General features: G+C 37.0%; 1 protein-coding gene across 6 annotated transcripts in view; it reads right to left on the bottom strand.

The window, feature by feature from the left end:
- The window catches only part of LRMDA (leucine rich melanocyte differentiation associated), a 1,020,248-nt gene that overhangs the window by 176,241 nt on the left and 823,291 nt on the right, over positions 1 to 20,716 (bottom strand). The gene's annotated exons all lie outside the window — the stretch shown is intronic.

Genomic DNA, 20,716 nt, shown 5'->3' with positions numbered 1-20,716 from the left:
TACAGTTGTTGGCACATAGATGGACTCCATAAATATTTACTGAACAAATTTAATCCATTCTCATATTGAACAAATTTACTTTCACTTATATGGGACTCCATAATTTTTAAGTAATCTGATACTGTGTTCCTTGCAATTTCTTTAAGGTAGAGTTTGGGGTTTAAGATATTGGTGTCTTTGTCCCACCTCATCTATAAAGCTTCCCTGACAATTCCAGTCTACCCTACTCTCTTTTTTCTGACTCCATTATACTTATTCCAGGTCCCACTCACTTTGGCACATACGTGATATCTTATCTTGCCGTGTAAAATGTGTTTCATAAACACATCATCCTTCCTAAGAGCCTATAAGTTCTTCAAGGGCAGAGGCCATATTTGATATTTATTTTGTATATCCCACAGCACGCAACACAATATAGAGCCCATAGCAGGCTCTGAACAAGTACCTGTTAAATTGAGTTGCATTTTAAGGACAGCATTCCATTGCCAGTGATGATTTTGTTTCAGAGAATTATCAAAAGGCTGTATTCACTACTCATTTCACCCAAATTAAGCCCATGGGTCCCTACACTTGAAGTGCTAGTTAGGAAGCAGAGGATCAGAAGGCAGCTGCTTACTTTCAACAAAGAAGTGATTGCATTTCAGCAACGGATTGCAGGATTTCACATATTAGTCACTAGCAGCTCCTAGACAAACCCTTTCGTGTTATCAAGTATAAAAAGTAACCAAGAGACATGTCAAATATCAATTTCCAATTACTTTTCTGTAATGCATTTCTGCTACTTGGGATAATTCCCAAGGGATCTGTTGCCCCTTATCAGCTCAGATCAGGCTTACCTTTCAAACAGGTAACACTCCACTTGGCAGCACACTGTTCAGCCTCAATATTAAAATGTCCTTCTCTGACACTCACATTCTCTTGTGAAGTCTTCAATATTGGCTTATAATGTCACTGGAGACCTGGCCCAAATGTGGAAGGCCTCCTGATATTATATACCCTGAAGCATTTGCATTGGAGTGGGATGGGGATAATAAACACCTGTGGTGAGCTGTTGTCACTAAGGTTTCCTAAGCCTGAACTTACATTGAGATGTTGAATGTGGGCACAAAGACTCGTGCAGCAGTGCAGCACATTTGCATTGTCAACTCCAGCCAAAGGGGAAAGAAATAAGAGTCTTAACTTTGATACTCAAAACACAGAACAGCATTTCTACTCTCCAGATCACAGAAAGCAGGCCACAAACTAATTGAAAAAATCTTTGGTATTAGGGATGTTAAAACTGAGGATCTGCAAAAAAAACCAGAAATCACATGTCCCCTTTATTACAAAGTAATGGGAAAGAATTTGGAAAAACCAGGAAACATCTCTGGGTTCATAAATCAGCCCAGTTGGAGGGAAACGCAAATGGCCAGCACCTGGAATGAGCCTTCATCTGGAGCAGGAGAGCAGCGTAAGCTCTGCACTGTGATTAATGACTTGAGTGAAAGGTCTCAGTTGAGGCTGAACAATTAACTTGTTCTCTCCACATCTCAGAACTCTCCACAGCATAACTATGTCTTCCCTGATTGTTCATATTTACTAAAATGCAAGCCAGTCTGGGAAGCTTCGAACATGTCATCAGACTGTTTCTGACTATCGGGAGAGCCCTGGTGTTTGACAGGACTACTTTCATCAAATCATCTGGGTTGACTCCACATGCACGTCTCAACCTTTCAGTTCCTTTTCAAGTTTAAGAACCATCTTAAATGAGGCAATGGCATTGGCCTCGATCTGTCGAAGAAAAAAAAAGTCAGCTCAGAGGATTGCAAATGGACAGCATATGGCCTGGCTTGTTTCTGGTCATTCCCAAAAAAAGTTCTTAGGGAATTGAATGTCCGTGAGATTAATGGTTCCCTCCTGTCCTGCCTTTATCCTGTGGAATAGGTTTCTCTAATCTCTTTCAGGCCCTCTCAAGCATTTACATTAAACCAATCACTCCTCCTGAATCTACAACCAAGACTCTGATAAGACCTACTAGAACCTAAGGAAGTTTCCAAACCTCCTTCCCTTTCTCCTGGAGGTGAATGTTTAGATGGGAAAGAAGGACAGGTATCTCAGAAGTTCCTGTCGTATGTGGAAGTACCCAAGGAATCTGGTTGCTTCATTTAACCTTCTAAACCTGTTTTATTTGTGACAAATGGATGTACCAAATGTGGATATGGCTCTGCACATAGTAGGATTGGAAGGGTACTGAGTGCCTTGGCTAAGTAGTTCTGCCACACTGGCCTGCCATAAGAGCTGTCCTTTACCTCCCCTCTTGCCCACCCCATCCACAACTATTTTTATCAGTGAAGACTCCTGCCCCCAGAAGATATATCAAAAACAACAGTAACAACAACAATAACAGTATAGGAGCAGGAGCAACAATGACATGTATATGGTATTACTATGAGTCACAAACTTTCTAAAACACTTCACTTGTATCAACTCATAGGATCCTCACAACAATGCCACTAAGATATGTGTTACTACTATAGCCAATTTACACAGATAGAATAGTCAAGTAACTTGCCCAAGATCACAAAGCCAGGAAGTGGCAAAGCCAGGATTGAAACACAGGTCTCAGGTTTAAGCTCTTCATGCTATCCTATAAGGTCCTATATGGTAACTACGCTCTCTAGAGGTAGTGGTCCCCATCCACAACTGCTGATGAGATTAGGGAAGCAAGCCTTCTAGCATAGCACCTACTTTGGAGTCAGGCTTCTTGAGTCCTGCTTCTGCTCCTCAGTGTGTAACATCCAAATGAGTTCTGAGTCTCTGTGCCTTAGTTGTCCTCATCTGTAAAATCAGTACCATACTAAGATCTACCTTATAAGGTTTTTGTGAGAATTGGTGAGATAATGTATATGCAGTACAGCACAGTGCCTAGAACATGGTAGTTGCTTAATAATCATAGCTTTGGTTAGTATAAATCTGATTAGCTAATATTACTAAAGCAGCTGGAAAAGATGAGCAGAAACAATCACAGCTTCGACTATAGGTATGGACAAGCAAGAGACTAGAATACTAGGATACTAAAAACTACTGGAGATGGATACCTACCTTCCTGCTCTGACCCAATTTAAACAGCCTCTAGGTTAGCTTATCTACAGGAAAGAAAAAACTCTACTTTTAAAAATATACTACATCAACAAAACAAAACAAAACAAAACAAAACAAAACAAAAGATGTCCAGACTGAGAGAATTAGATTCTCCCTGAAATTCTGGATGCAAAAGCAGGACAGTGAGGTATCCTTCATAGCCTCTTGTGGCTGCTCCAGCATCAAGCCTGGAGCTGCATCCTTCATTCTGCATTTCCTACATGCCCCTGCCCACCCCTGACACATCACATTCTTTGCATCAATACCGACTGGCGCCGGAACACACTAAATTGCCTTTGACTACATTTAACTGATCTAGTATTTTTTTATGATTCTTTCTTGTTGTACCATTTTTCACTTTTGACTTTATAATTCTCTGCTGACTTTAAATAAAGCGTTGCCAGACTACCCAAGGTGGTTTTTAATAGAGATTTAGGGGCTAGGTTGTGCTGTGGTTTGGATTCAGATTCTACTCCAGCAACAAGGGGAAATTAACTATGTGGTTTCATCTCAAGTGCCCATTTATACTCGGAATGGACAGAGGGTTTATCTTCTTCCAAGCCTTGTAATCATGACACTACAAAGTGATTTTCAAGAAATTAAAAATTAGGTAGCAATAGCTTCTTCACCACAAAACCACTACACAGTGTCCCTGTCAGCCCAGATGACTGGGATCTACAAAGACAGCAGGAGGATCACTTGCTGAGTGGCAGGGAGGAATTTAACCACATTCTGTCCTATGCCAAAGACAATGCTTATTCTCCTTAAGTTGGGGAACTCAAATGACCCTACACCAGCTACGGCAGCCTGCCTCCAGGCCTCCTCCCTCCACTGTGCTGTCCCTCGTCCCCACTGTCTTCTGCCCAGATGAGACACTGGAAGCCAGCTGGCCTTTAATCACTGGGAAAGGTGACCTGACTAGCAAAAAAACCCTGAGTCAGATAAGCAGTCAGTCCGCAAAATTAGCATTGCCTTTTTAGAGGAGAATAACCTTAAGTTAACTACATCTTGAAAATCTAAAATGAAATGAAATGAAAACTGAGTATGATTTTGGCTTTGTCTTGCTTTTCATGATTAAGTAATGCTTGCTTCATTACAAAGGGATAGACATAACATATATAAACTACTGAGAATGGAGGTTTTAAAAATATCTGTGTACCCATCACCAAGCTTACAAATAAATAAATCTCTTCAGTTGTTCCTCTCAGGTCTGACTTCTTTGCCTCCACTTACTGCCAGTGGTAAAAGCAACCTTGAACTTTGAGTTTTTTATTCCATGGTTTTCTTCCTCACTTTGCCACCTCTGAAAGAATCCTTTTAAAATATTGTTTTAATTGGCATTTTTGGACTTTATATGAATGATCTCATTCAGTTTCTTTCTCTCCCCATTTTATAAGTTCATCCATGGTGAATGTTACTCAACTTTATTTAATAAACTATTTGGGTTATTTCCAGTTTTTCTATTTGGTTTTGTTTTGCTCTTACAGACAATAGTGTGACTATAGTTCAAATTGATCTGAACATGTTCAATAGCTTGTCCTGGGTTAGTGTCCTGGGAAGAGAATTACTAAATTTTAGGGCTTGCATACATTCACTAGATAATAACAGATTTCATTCCACAGCAGATAAGCTAATTAATACTTCCACCAAAATAGCTTTTGAGTTTCTGTTGCTCTACAGCTTTGTCAGCACTTGGTAGTGCCAGATTTTTAAATTTGGCTGAACCAGTAAGTACAAAATATATCTAGTTGTTTTAATTTATACTTCCACATTTTGTTTAATCATTGAACAATGCTTAGGTAGTCTGAAGAGAAATTCTTCATTCAAAATAAGCATGAAATGCAATGTTTACATAAAGTGGGTGTGATTCTATGGCTACACAGAAAGATACCATGTATGACATATGGGGCACCTGGGTGGCTCAGTCGGTTAAGTGTCTGACTCTAGGTTTTGGATCAGGTCATGATCTCATGGGTCAGGAGATCAAGCCCCACATCAAGCTCCCTGCTCAACAAGGAGTCTGTTTGATATTCTCTCCCTCTGCCCCTCCTCCCACTTGTGCACACTTTCTCTAAAATAAATAAACACATTTTTTAAAAAAAAATAAAGATACCACATACACAGACATTTAAGAATTAATATGCCTATTTCTCTATCTGCTATCATACAGCAGGACTGGTAAGCTAGAGCCATAGGACAAATCTGGCCCACCACCTGTTTTATAAATAATTTTTTACTGGAACATGGCCATTCATATTTATGTATTACCTAAAAATAATTTCACACGATGATGACAGAGTTGAGTAGTCACAACGAAGACCACCTGGCCTGCAGAGCCTAAAATATTTACTATCTGGCCTTTTACAGAAAAAGTTATTGACCTGTGACTTAGAGCATCTCTACTTCTTTGCATAGAACCTCACATTCAACATGCTCCCTTGAATCTGTTCCTTCCAAAATGCCATTCCTCATAAAATGGCTTTACCTTCCAACAAAGTTATCCAGGCTAAAGGCCTGACAGTCATCTCCTGCTCTTCTCTCCTATTCACCCTCTACAACTAATTAGTGAATATCACCCAAGTATCCAATCTTCACACCAGTCCTGCAAAGTCCTCTTCCCTACACCAAAGGCCAGACCTTTGTTCAAGCCTTGCATGGACTTAGGCAACCCTTCACCCAATGACTCAGTCCTTGGCGTTCCCATGTTTCACAGGCACTCATAACCCTTTACCACATTTGTTGGAGTTTCTTTCTGTTATCTTCACCTCAACTGTAAATTTTTTTAGGAGGAGGGCAGAGAAGCCTTGGGAAAAGAGATTCCTTGTCAGTGTCATTCAGTGTTGTGGTCCTTGAATTATTGTATGTGGAAGAATCACCAGAAGAGCTCATTAAAAATAACAGATGCTGGGGTGTCACCTCAGGCCCACTGAATCTGAAGCCCAGCAAGTAGGTGCTCAAGCATCTTTACTAACAGATGCTCCCTGGGAGATTCTTATGTAGGCTTGAGAAGCACATATCTAATCAAAGCTTCCTGGATACTCCCCTTAGTTCTATCCTACCCTACCACATTGTCCATGATGGGTAGCTAGTGCTGCGGAGGCTTCCCCTACACCTTTGCTTGGATACTAGAGCTTCCCTAAATTACTCCACACTCTTTCCAGGTCCCAGAAGAAGCCTGATTTGAGAGGATATTTGTATACTTTATTTAGGGCTGAATTCTGATCTTCAGTCTTTGGTGTTCATTGAATTGGTTGTGTTCCTAGTTAATGAAAGGATCTACCCCCTACCCTGAGCAACTTTATTGCTCAGCATACAAAAAATACGAATCTCCTGTTATAACTTAGTACTGTTTCCTTGCATATACCATACCACCTAGGACCTGCCCAAGGGAAAAGGCATGTAAACATTTGTACAATGTATATAAGAATGTGTGTTTTTTCTTAAATTTTTACTATCTTCTTCATTTTCAACATATTACAGATCATTTAATATATAAAAAAAAACAAATGTTAATAGAAGGGTTAGACCAACGACAATACCAATAAGATGCTGTTAGTATTTATTAGAGATTTTTCTTATTAGACTTAATTTTTTCCTAAATTGCATGTGACCCATTATCATTATGCTTGGTGGATAATATAACAAAACAAAATTACCAGTCCATTTTACTCAAGGAGAAAGCCTAAGCTTCCTTGGGTTTTATAACACCAAGCATAGCACAAATTTAAGAAATTTTTCCAGTGCTGCACTCAGTGATTTTTAGGGGTCTATTTTCCCCAGAGGCATGTAAGTACTAAAATTGCATTGGATTGCGTTTTGCTCTCAGCGGGTGAGAAAGTGCATAGTCAATGGGTTATTTGCCATTCTTTATTTCCATTTTATGCAGTCACACGGAGGTATCTCTCAGGTGGTTGTTGAAGTTTACTAGACACTCAGGAGCCATCTTGTGCTTTCTCTAAATGACATTTATAATCTATAACCAAAGGGGTTGTCTATGAAGCCATTGGTGCAGTATACCTAAACTCTGCTTTGTGTTGATTCAGGTTACAGAGACCAGATCTTTTCCTATGAGATTCCAACAGGGGGGAAATCACATCCATGTATCTGAACAATATCTATAGGTCTACAAACAGAGATACAAGGTCTGATTTAGGTGCTGATAATGACAACATTTGAAATCAGTATAAAGGGGATAAAGGCCTTCGGAACATGCAGATCAATGAATAACAAAGGGGCTACGTAAAAACCACATCAGTGATTTTGCTAAATCTTTATTAATCTATTAATAAAAATACTAAATTCTGTAAATACAGTGTTAGTATGCTTTCTTTCAACTGGATATCTCCAACTAACCATCACTTTCATGCTTCACTAGGGCTCTGATCATTGATGCTCTTAACAGGATTCCTGAAATACTGAAAAAGCCAGAAGTGCTTTCTTGAATCATCAAGAAAAATCAAAATTCATTCAGTGTAGTTCTATTGTTAAGTGTACGTTATCGGGGGGCAGCATGGAACAGAGGGAAGAATGCAGTCCTCACAGCATTAGACCTGGTTTTGAATCTCACAAAGGACACTTATTAGCCCTTGGGACCTTGGATAAACTACCTAATATCTCTCTAAGCTTCAATTTCCTCATATAAAATGGGGATAATATCTAGCTTCAGGAGATATTTTCAAGATTAAATGAGACCATGTACATATGTAAAACACCAGCACAGTGCCTGGCTCTAAAGAAATCACTCGGCAAATGGCAGCTAGTATTAATGCTAATGTCTTCCTTCCCATTTTCAGTAAATCGGTGATCCATGCGATATACCCATATACCTCTTTACTTTTTTCTCTGTACCTCTTTATTTACCTGAATATTTGATTCGTATATATATCCCACCCTTTAATAATGATGCAGTATAGAAAGTATATTGTGGATTCTCAACACTCGGTTATTTAAATTTGAAGAAGCAAAGGAATGTTTTCAAAGAAACTTTCTTCATCACAGTCCTTGGGAAAACAAAGTTTCAAAGTCCCACAATGGTTAGTTACAAAACACCCAAAGCTCCTGCCTTCTTTGGATCTTTTATTATTTTTACTAATAGTATTACTTAAGTAAAATATTAGCATATTTTAATAAAAATCCAGATACTGAAAAAGCTAGGGTTTTTGTTTTGTTTTGTTTTGTTTTTTGTTTTGTTTTGTTTTTACCCTCTTCTACTTTTTGCTACTCCAATCAGGGTATTCCCCCAAAAGTAACTACTTTAGGGGTTTGTGTCTATCCTTTAAAAATTGTTTCTATGCATTTATACACACACAGGTGTACGTTTCTGTACCTGTGTGTGAGAGTTTTTGTGCTTATTTTAAATACATAAATTCTATCCTAGTGTACAAATGTTTTATACTCAAATGCTTTTTGCTCAAAAATATGTCCTGAAGTCATTCTGTGTTAAAATCTTATTTATCTTACTTCTTTTTAATCTACCTTAACTTTTTTAAAAAAACTGCTGTACAGCATTCAATATCATGATTTACCATATTTAACCATTTTTTCCTGATAGGCATATAATTTCTCTTTGCATTTTTTTCATTACAAGAAAAGCATTGCAATGAACATCATTCTATATACTATGCTTTGGACATGTGTAACTTAGGTTATACGTTCTATGAATTTTATTTCAGCCTTTTAAAAAAACCCAATTTATTTTGAATCATGGTTCAAAATTTAAAAATAAATACAAGAGTACAGTGAACAGTCTTTCTCCCACCCTAATCGTGCCATGTACCTGTTTCTCTTCATCCATTGGTAGTCATTATCTATCATGATCCATCTTTCAGAGTTTTTTTTTAAACATAGATTCTTATTGTTCCATCTTTTATGTATAAATAATGGCATGCTATATATATTGTTTTGTACCTTGTTTTATTCCCTTAATGATATATACTGCATAGACTCACATATTAAGTATGTAGGAGCTTCCTAATTCTTTTGAGAGAGTCACACAATATTGTACAGATTGGATGTACCATAATTTAACGATTTCTCAACTGATAGCTCTTTTATTTTATTTTATTTTTCTTTTTAAATTTATTTATTCATGATAGTCACACGGAGAGAGAGAGAGAGAGGCAGAGAGAGAAGCAGGCTCCATGCACCAGGAGCCCGATGTGGGATTCGATCCCGGGTCTCCAGGATCGCACCCTGGGCCAAAGGCGGGCTCCAAACCGCTGCGCCACCCAGGGATCCCCTGATAGCTCTTTTATTATTTCCCTTGGTTAGCTAGCATATCTGCTCTATAATAAATACTATCATATATATGTCATTTTACATATGCAAGCATTTCTGGGAGTACAATTGCTGATCTGTTTTTATACTAGGCTGCTAAGAATTTTATTGCTGATTTCTTTGAACACTTCACATATCAGAAACATATATAATCTATCATTGCCTGTGATATCGTTTCCTAATATTTTTTAAGTTCACTGTCTTTTGACTTTGCATACTCTTTTCCTCCCTATGTAAAAGGGTTTTTAAAAATAAAATCAATAGGTCTTTGTTTTTTAATAGGTTAAAATTTTTAATAGGTTATGTATTTTTAATATTTAAAAAATATTTTAACAGGTTAAATTTTTCAGTGTTTTAGGGTTTTATATATATGTATATGTATATATATTATATGTAATTATAATATTATATATATTGTTATATATATTATTATATAATATTATATATATTATTATATAATATTATATATATATATATATAATTATAGCTTCCTTCAAATTGAGTTCTCTGTTTTCTTTAAATACTTTTATGGGACATCTGGGTGGCTCGGTGGTTGAGTGTCTGCCTTGGGCTCAGGTTGTGATCCCGGGGTTCTGGGATCCAGTCCCTCATCAGGCTCTCCACAGGGAATCTGATTCTTCCTCCACCTGTGTCTCTGCCTCTGTGTATCTCTCATGAATAAATAAGATCTTTAAAAAAAATCTTTGGTAGTTACATAGTTTCATAATGAATTTATATTTTAACAACAACAAAAACACATTGATATATTAATGGTCTTCAGTTTTCCTGGAATATGATAGGTCTGTCCATAACTTCAAGTCTTCTTTTGCATCCTTCTACTGGGTTTTAAAGTTTTCCTCATTAAGATATTATATATTTTTGTTAATGTGTGATTATAATATTCCCAATTTATTAACTTTTATGTTGCTTCTGCAAATGGTATCTTTCATGGAAAATACTCTCCAACTAGTTTTTGTTCCACTAATTGTATGTTAACTTTATGCTTTACTTCATCATAGAGTTCTTTTGTTAGTATTTCAGTTGGTTCTCTTGAGTTTCCAATTGTCAAGTCAAATCAAATCATCTGTAAGCATGACAGTTTGGCCATATGCTTTCCATTTTCATGTCTGTTGTTTCTTTCTCCTGTCTAATTACATTGGTTAGTATTTCCAGTAAAACATTAAATAATAGTGGTGGTAACAGATACCTTATCTTGTCCTCACATTAATAAAAATGCTTCTTATGTTTGCCCATTACGTTTGACATTGGCTTGTGGACTGAGATGGATGTTTTATCACACTAAGGACATATACATCTATTTTTATATGCCTTTTACCAAGGATCATTATTGAATTTGGCAAAGCTCTTTCTGTATCTGTGGAATTATGGCTTTTGTCCTTAGACCTATTAAAAAGATTAAATAAATGGATATTCTAATATTTAAATGTCATTGCATACTTGGAATAAATCTCAGTTGGCCATGATATTTTACTCTGCTATTTATGCTGCTGGTGTTGTTTAGAATTACTTTATTTAGGATTTTTGTACCTATATTCATAGCTGAGATGAGTATGTAGTTATTTTCTCTATAATCCTTGTCAATTTTTCTGTAAATACTTTATGCACTTCATGAAAAGAATTTAGAAGTACTATATTATCTATGTTCTCCAACAGTTTAAATAGCTTTGGAATTACCCCTGTGGTGTGTGTCATCCAGTTTACACCAACTCACAACAGTCAACTATGTACATCTCTTCCGAACTCCATAATGAGTGATGTCATATAGGTATTTTGGAATCAGTCACGGTGGAATATTTATGCCACAGAAGTTGGCAAACACTATAGATCAAGGTGTTTTTATTTTTTATTATCCTCCTCATCATTATCATCAGCATCTGCATAGACTCCATTGTTAAATATTTAACAGAATCATCTTCTTAACCAAATCACCTTCTATTCTAAAGTTTGGTAGAACGACCTGGACTTGATAGTTTTGTGTGGAGTTGGGAGAGGTCATTATGCACTTGATTTGCTTATGGAAATCAATGTTTTAACTTTCTATCTCTTCTGAAGCCAGTTTAGAGAAATTTCATTTTCTTAGAAAATTATCCACCTTACCTAGATTTTTATATATTTGCACAAAATTCAACAAATTTGGTTATTATGAATCTTTTAATTTTCTCTTCTGTGAATTTTCATTTTATGTTTTGTATGTTTGTGTTTTCTTTAATTTTCCTTGATTTAATTTTTTTAAATCATCTCTTGAATTATTTATTATACTCTTCTTTTATAATTTATTTATATCTGTTTTTAGCTTTAATAATTAATCCCTTCTGCTTTCCTTTGGTTTACTTAGCTGAGTGTTTTTTGAGTCAGGTACTTCATTTATCTTTTGCATTCTTTTGCTTTTAATACATGTACTGAAGTATATGTACGGTTTTCTTCTTAGAATGGTCTTAGATCTATTTCATAGGTTTTGAAGGCAACGACTTCATTATCATATTTCTCTGGCTATTCTACAATTTGAGCTTGTATATTTGACTTGAGATTTAAGAGTATTAAAAAGTTTCTGAGTAGAAGGGCCTTTTGCAGTCTGATTCTCTTATCAATTTTTGGTTTCATCATCCAGTGACTTGAGAATTTTTATACTTCCTCTCCTACCTGAAATTCATTAAAATTTATAACTCAGTATATTATTATGGAAGACTATATTTGCCAAAAATAGAGCAATATTTCTGGCCTCACATACTCTTCTAGAACTTTGCTACACCCCATCAAGAGGCAGAACCTATTTTTCCTTCCCTTAAACCTGAGCAGCACTTTGGTAACTACCTTGATGAACATGAGAGAGTTGAAGTAATGCTACATGAATTCTAAGATGTGGGTCATAAAAGACAATATGGCTTCTGTCTGGCTCTTACTCTTTCTTGGGAATCTTCTGCCCTTTGAACTCAGCCATTATGGTATAAGGAAGCCTAAACTTGGAAGACCACATGGACCCCACATGGAGAAGAACTGAGGTCCCCAGCTGATAACCAGCATCAACCACCAAGCATATGAGTATGTGAATTCTCAGATGATTCTAGTTCAAGTCTTCAATTGAGGCTTCAGACATTAAAGAGCAGAGATAAATCATTCCCCCTGTACTTTCTTGGAATTCCAGACCCACAGAATCTTTGAACATAATAAACCACTGTCCTCACTATATGACCTCTTTGTCTCATTTAATGCTCTTTTGCTTAAATTCTACTTTGTGATATTTAGACTGTAACACCTGCTGTAATCCCTGTTCTATGCTTCTGTTTCAACTTTTCTGAGTCAATTTGTCTCTTTTTCTCTTATATAATAGAGAATTGGATTTCGCCTTATGATTCAAATTGAAGGTATTGAAACAGATAAATTAAGTATATTTACATTTTGTCCTATTACAAACATCATGGGTCTTAGCTCTGTCATATATTTTATATGGGCAGAGCTGAGTAGTGGTGACATATCCTCTGCCTCTCAAAACCTAAAATACTTGATATTTGATCATTTACAGAAAATATTTGCTAATCTTTGATGTAAATTATAATACAGACTGCAAATAATGGTCTATTTAATCACAATCTTTATTTCTGCTTTTTTGTTTTTGTTGTTATTGTTGTAGATCTTATTGCTTAAACTAGCATCTCCAGGGCACTGTAGACTAGCCCTTCCTTGCATATTCAAGGACTGTAATGGGAATGTTTTTAACCCTTTGTTCCTCTCTATACAGGTTGCTGTAGGTTTTTGGCGGATAATTTTAATCAAGTTAATTTTAATCAAGTTGCCATGTATTCCTTATTTACTAAGAGATGTGGGCAGAAGTAGTTATTAAATTTCATGAGTTTTTTCTTTTGCATCTATTAATATGAACACATACAATCTCTTTCTTTTTACTATGCCAATATGACAAGTTTACTGATAAATTCTAATAGTAAACTTACCTTTCTATTTTTAGGTAAATCTTAATTGGCCACGAGGTCGTATTTTTTATTACTACATTCTAAATCTTATTGTTAATTTCTCATGGAAGCTACTTTCACCACATTCGTAAGAGGTTGATCTACCGTTTTATTTTCATGTATGTTCATAATCTTGTTTACGTTAGTTATGGAATTCTAGTTTGATCAAATGAGAAATGTTGACTGTTTTTCATTTTTTGGAATAAATTTAGGAAGTTTCTCCTCTTTGAGGGATACAGGACTAGTCCTTCCTTGGGCAATATTGGTAACTGTAATTGCCTTAAATGCCTGTTTTAGATTTTCAAATTTATTGATAAAAACTCTAGAGTTTTCAATCCTTTTATTCCTAATGTTAGATATTCATCTCTAGCTTTTCCTTAGATTTGCTACAATAATCTTAAAAAAAAAACCTATCTGTTGGTACTATTGATAAAGTGTATTATACATTGTTGCTATTTTATTAAGTTTCAGTTTAATTCAGTCATTTCATAAGTCATTGGGTTTGTTGTTGCTTAATTAGGATTTTTGGAAACCCAACCTATTTAAGAAATTTTTTTATTCCTTGTTTCATTTTTATATTTTCAAGGGAACAAAATCCTTTAATTACATTTTGGGCTATACCCCACAGTTTTTAATATACTATAGTGCTGTCTCTTCCATTTACTTTTAAAGAGTAATTTAGGTTTATATTTCCTCATAAACCTAAAAGTTTCATTTATTTTTAATTTTGTAAGGCTTTTTCTTTCCTTTACTCTGCCCAACCCCAGGAGGTCTTCCTTTTTGAAGCTGATTTCTAATTTTACTGAGTTATGATCAATTAATTTGAATGGGGCATATTATACTTTTACTCAATTTGTGAATAGTTTTTGTGACTGTTCCATATATTTGTAAAAGAATGTTCATTCTGTTTTCTGTTTAATAAAACGTCTATGTTGTGAAATTTCTGTTCTGTTAGCTGTCATTTTCTATGGAAAATATGCTAAAGTTTTTATCTGAGATTATGACTTTGTCAGTTTTGTCAAGTATTTCTAGAAGTTTTGCTTTATGTATTTCCAAGCCATGTCGTTAGGCATATTGAGTCTAACATGATTTTTATAGCTTCCTATTTTATCTTCTTAATTACACAAAATATCCCTCTTCATCATTTCAGTAATCGTCTTGAGCCTTACTTTACCTGATACTAACATTCTTATTACTGGATTTTGTTTTTAGCATCTGATTTCATTGTGTTTTTCCCCAATCCCTGTATTTTTTCAAGCTCCTATGTTATTTCACTGTATTTATTTCTTTAAAAAGCATTTTATATTGCATTTTCTTCTTATTCTTTCTTACCAAGTCTGAGAGTGCCCTTTTAATTTAGTTCATCCACATCTATTATGACTATTACATTTGTACCGACTCTTGCCATTTTATCATCCAGTTGCCCAACCTTGCTGCTCTGGCTTGGAGATAGCTTAGCTGAGTGATGTTTGCCAAGGATGGGGACAGGCATACAGATGGGTTGACCCATGTGACTACTCACTGTGGAGGCCTAAGTTGTTGATTCTAGTTCAAGTCCATGCACTTAGCAAAGTCCTAAAGCTGGTCCTACATTTTTAAACTCTGTTGCATTGATTTTGAACTTGATAAATCTCTTCAAACTTATCCTTTTATCTATCTTGCAGAGATCTACATAGGTTATGAGCTTCTTTTCCAGTTAATTATGGTTTTGTTTTTTCTTCCCCCCTATAGAAAGTAGAATTATATCATTTCTCTCATTTCCGTTAATGCTTTTAATGGCTTCCTGTCTAAGGGACACTAAATGGCCTATAAGATGCTATAAGTTCTGGCTTCTCATATTGTTCTAACTTCATCCATGCTGCCCCCATCCATGCTGCGCCCATGCTGCCTTCCTCTTTATTTATTTATATTTATTTATTTATTTATTTATTTATTTATTTATTTATTTATTTATTGCCTTCCTCTCCTGACAGAGAACTACCCCAGCTCTACTGACCTCCTCTATCTACTTCATGTATTTCAGGCAAGCTCCTACCTAATATGCTTGTACATACTCCTTCCTCTCCTTCGATCACTTTTCTGTCAGATATATCCCTTTTCCATCTCTCACCTCCTTCAAGTTATTATTCCAATACCACTTTCTCAGGGGTGCTTTCTCTGGCTATCAAGTTTCAAATTACCAACACACATTCCTTCATCTTTTGTCTATTTTTGTTTTCATTTTAGTATTTATTCTCAGTATTTATCATACCCTATGCTGCTTTTATTTTTTATCTTAATGATTCTTTCAGTAAAACATAAGCTCTTTGAAGGCAAAGATTTTTGTCTGCTTTATTCATCACTCCATACGTAAGGCTCAGAGCAGTGCTTGGTATGGTTTCTGTTCAGTATATAGCTCTTGAACTAATATATTTCTACAGATTCAGAAGAAGAAAAGGAGGCTGTGGAACATGTTCTTTGTGCTATCATTATTCTCCCGTAATTTACAATCTTTCAGATATGCCACCATTTACTGCCCTGCCTCCAGGGGACCTTGGTGATTTGTACATTGTATGAAGCTCTAGAAAAATTCCAAAGGAGCAGGTGAAAAAAGAGAGAAATAAGACATAAGAAGGTATGTTCTCTCTCAAGAAGAAAATCTGTGGGGGAGGATGGTTATATGGGTTTCTTTAATCAAAACCAAAGAAAGGGACTACATGTTATCCTCTTTGACTATTCTTGATTGTGGAGAAACTGATGAAGTAGAGCAAGATAAATAAAGGAATAAAGAGCTAATCCACAAGAGGGAAGACTGTTTTTATTGCTCTTACACAGATGTCTGTCCTCACAAAACAGGAAAATTTTTTTCTTTGGGGGAGGGTGGGAATCAGAGTAAGGGAGCAGCAATTTAAATTGGAATCTCTAGGCAGTCTGTGTTTAGGAATTAGAATTGCATTATTTTCCTGGCTCCCCACCCCCTCTTGTCTTTTAGTTGAGAAACATTTGCCCTGGAACAGCACACAGAGTTTGCATTAGCATCCCTGAGGATAGAACTTTGACCCCACAGACTAAGGAAGCTACAAATGGAAAATTCCAAGTTGCTGTACTCTTTTATTTTCATGCTAATGCTTCTGCAGAGAGTATTTAAAGAAACAGATGCACAAGAATAATAAAGAGTTGAGGACTAAGCAGCCTCTGACAACAGTGGAGTGTTTTTCCAGCACGGCCTTGTATCTTTCTGTGCTTGCACAAGTCCAGAGGGGTCAAGGAGAAACCCTGGTTTTATTTTATGAAAAAGCTAAACTAGCATAGATATAGAAAACCCTGGGTCTGGGTTTCAAATCCTGATTGGATTTGAAAGTTGTTGCTTCACTTTACTTCCTTCAGGCTACACTATTCAGCTCACAAAGACTGATGAGCATATCCTTCAGTAAAAGCCCTTGGGTAATGGTGATTTCCCAAGCTCCCTTGCCAATTGACACTCAAGTTCAACAGTACTCATCCTTTCCTCACATCCAACCTGGATGGCACCCTCTGTATGTTCAGCCCCCTAGCTATTTCCATTGTATTCCTGACAAAAAAGAAAAACTCTTCATCTTTTTCTTAGAATAACTTCATCTTGGGTATAAATTCTCAAGTGCGAGACATATCAGAGCATTACACTATGCAAAGCCAGAAAGTTTCAATATTTTTTTCTTAATGTGCAAATTTATATTTTACTTTACCATAGACATGCTTCACAGAGAAGCTAATTAGAAATGTAAAATCATATCTAACCCCTGCTTTAAGATCATTTCTTACACATACTGCTCATCTGGACCATGGCCAGAAATTAAACAAGAACTCCACTTGGTCTCTCCCTAAGTTCTCTTTCACACCCTGAAGCCACCCAGGGAGAGTTCCTCCAGGTGTGTCATCTATACAAATGGTTTCATTCCAGGAGTGGCTTTAGAATTTTTTATATTCAAAGTTCTTAGGAGCAATAAATGGGTGAAAATAGGTGAGTGGAGAGAGGGGTTGGAGGATCTGTTTTGAAACTGCACTTCTGTATCAAGTACACACTTCTATCTCTTGTAGGTTTATAAAAGGTGACTAGAAGAAAGAGCTCCTAAGACAGTTGGAAGTGGGGGTGGGCAGAGTTGATCCCTTTCCATATACCTGAGTAGAAAGTACTTAGCAATGGCCACTCCCAAGTGATATGATCAACTCAACTTTCTCATTTCAATCCTATTTGCTTTCAACTCTGTTCTCACCTTTCCCCTAGGCTACCTCCCAACACGTTGTTCTTTACTCACCTTTCCTTCCTCTGTACTCTAGCAGCCCGACTTCTACTTTCTGTGTGTAAGGCCTTATTTCTAGAGTTAGACTACAGGATTCCTGAAGGCAGAGCCCACAGCTTCTTTTGAATCTCCTACAACCCCCAGTGCAGGGGTCCTCTCAAAAAAAAAAAAAAAAAAAAAAAAAAAAGTGGTTGGCTGACTGATTGAAGAAACAGAAACAGGCCCCTGCAGTGACCTGAAGCATATGGAATTCTGATTAAGGGAAGTGAAAAGTCAAAAAGCCCAATATTGCACCCTTTATAAACTACATGTATCCCAACAAATCCGAGGTTATTGGAAAAGTAACAGCCCTCTCCCCCAACCAGCCCCAACCAAAAATTTCATTAGAATGGATAAAGAACCAGAGCCGTAAATATTAATGGCTGGGAGGGGGAAGCTGGAGGACAGCAGGCTGAACTGAGCAGGTGTTCACCTCACTCAATTTCAATCCGTTTGCAGCCAACAACGTCATTGTTTGGCCTTCTTGAGCTTACCGACAGGCCATTTTTCATGATTTTACCATTTCTGGCCAAATGCAAACTTTTTAATTAAATGTACCACATGATTCCAGATGTTTGTTTATTTGTTCCAAAAAGGTTGTAAAATCTCTATATGAGGAAAAACCTAGGGCAGGGGTAAAGTTTACTACAAGATACAGGGAAACAAATGAATTAGAACTGGGATGGGGAGGTGAATGCTGGGCAGAGCTCTCAGCAGAACAATCTAGACCAAAACCATTGGCTTCAAATAACTCTTCTTCTAGAAATCCAAGATTTGGGACTAAAAGACACTGGGCACTTACTAGTTTTGTTTTGTTTTGTTTGTGGTTTTTTTTTTTTTTTTTTTTTTTTTTTTTTTAAGAATGTAGCTCATCTTGAACCAAAGATCAGAATGCAAACAAATTTTTTTTGTGGCTGCTTTGCCTGCTCATTGTATGTTTGTTCCTGTTGCTATGAGCCCCACTACATTAATTCCAGCAATCTCCCAGTTAACTGGCCAGATTACAGCTTATGCATGAGTGGTAGGAGAGCATCCTGCAAGGCGGGAAGCAAGAGACGGGCTACAGGCAGAGACCACAGCTTCTCATCCACGATGCCAGCTTCCTCACAGCCTTCTGCTCTCTTGTACTATCTCTAAGCATAATCAGTCACTAAGTCGGTCTATTGCATTTGCTACAGAATGTTTCTCATATTCCTACTCTTATTCTCTGTTCCCTCAGCCAGCCAGCCAGCCACTCCTGGTCTTCATCACCAATGCTAGATTATTTCAACATTATCCTAACCGATGCTGGGCTCTCGGTTTTGGTTTCAAAAGCCAACATCAGAAATACTTTGAATAACGTGAGGAGGAAAAGCACTAACTGTCCATTTTCTCTGATGCCTGAGCCAGAGATACCCTGTGACTAAACCATCAGCAACCTTGAATGACAATTCCATAGTGGCCATAAGGTTCCCTTTACATTGCCCTCACCCCTGCTCCACTGGCAGTGTCCTGGCCCCAGCTGTCTTCCCCATCTGTTACCAAGTTGTTTCCTAAATTACCTTTGCTAGAAACCTGCTCTTTGGAAGCAGTACACTCTGCAGTCACATAGCCTGGTATCAAGAAATCCAAAGCTTCTAAAACTTCAATGCCGTCCCAGAGTGGCCTCCTGGATTCCAGACTCTTTTCTTTCCAATTCCCCCTCCTACTGTCTGCAGATTAATAATCCCATAACATAGCTTTAAATCAAATCTAGATGCTTCTGCATATTCAAGGCCTGTCATAGTATGGATCCATCCTACCTATATAAATTTATTTCTGACTTTTTCAAAACTGGGTCCCTTCCTCCACTCAGTTCTATCTATTCTTATCCCTATACTTCTTCTTTACCCATTTCCCTTTTTGGGGGGGAGGGTAGGGATGTCCCTCTTTTGCCATCCATCTACTCATGCCTTGTCCTTTAAAGCTCAAGGCCAATATCCTCCACACAGCCAATGCCTGACTATTCTAGCCTTTACTGATTCCCATTTTTTCTAAACATTTATAGCACTTATAGCTTTTACCGAGTAAAGCAAATCTTACTTATATAATATATGGTATGTAGTTTGGTTGGCATTGCTTCATTTCAGTATGTCCTCAATCAAACCATAAATTCTTAGAAGATAGACACCATGCTCTCCCTTCCTGAATTTTCCACAAACCCTAACACATACTTGGTACAAAATGGATACTTAGTAAAGGCAGTGTATGCCTAGAGGACTCCTTAATTGAAGGTGCTCAGAGCAATATTTGTCACTGTAGAAGTCATATTTGGCCATGTCTCAATTCTTCACTTGCAACGGAAGGGATAAGAAACATCCCATGACAGGGCACCTGAGTGGCTCAGTTGCTTGAGCTTCCTTCAGCTCAGTCATGATCCTAGGGTCCTGGGATCGAGCCCCGCCTTAGGCTCCCTTCTCAGTGGAGAGCCTGCTCCTCCCTCTCCCTCTACTGCTCCCCCTGCTTGTACTCTCCCACGCACTCTCTCTCTGTCAAATAAATAAAGAAAATCTTAAAAAAAAAAATAGAAAAAAAAAACAGCCTATGACTCTAAAACTTCAAGACATTTAGAATCTTCAATCCCGTCAATCCCAGGCTCTCCATTTTTTAAGACAGAGGGACATGTTTCACCACCATTTTTTATTTGGACTGTCTTTTGGGGAAAGGGTTATGTCTTATCCTGCACAAGTAAAGTTTGTTTCTGTTGGGAGTACAAGGTATGAGTCCATTTTTTCCTCCTTGCTCTGCTTCTGAAACAGAAGAGCCAAATTCGTAGCCCCTTTGTATCTATGAGAGCACAACAATTCTGCCCAAAGAGTAGAAATAAAGCAATCATGGAGACTGCAAATGAAAAATCATCCTTGGAGAAAAAGATAGGAAATGGACCCCTATGGATTTCAAATGCTTAAAGGAGGCTGCTTAAAGTTCCTGGCTGAAGTCCATGCCAGTCTTGGTAATAGTCTAACAGATTCATCCATCTTCAGATTCCACTTGGCTTGCTCTTCCATCACTGCCACC

Source organism: Canis lupus, chromosome 4 (genome assembly GCF_048164855.1).
Source record: "Canis lupus baileyi chromosome 4, mCanLup2.hap1, whole genome shotgun sequence".
Lineage (NCBI taxonomy): Eukaryota > Metazoa > Chordata > Mammalia > Carnivora > Canidae > Canis > Canis lupus.
The sequence above is the reverse complement of the archived record's forward strand: the minus strand, read 5'-3'. Positions and strand labels throughout refer to the sequence as shown.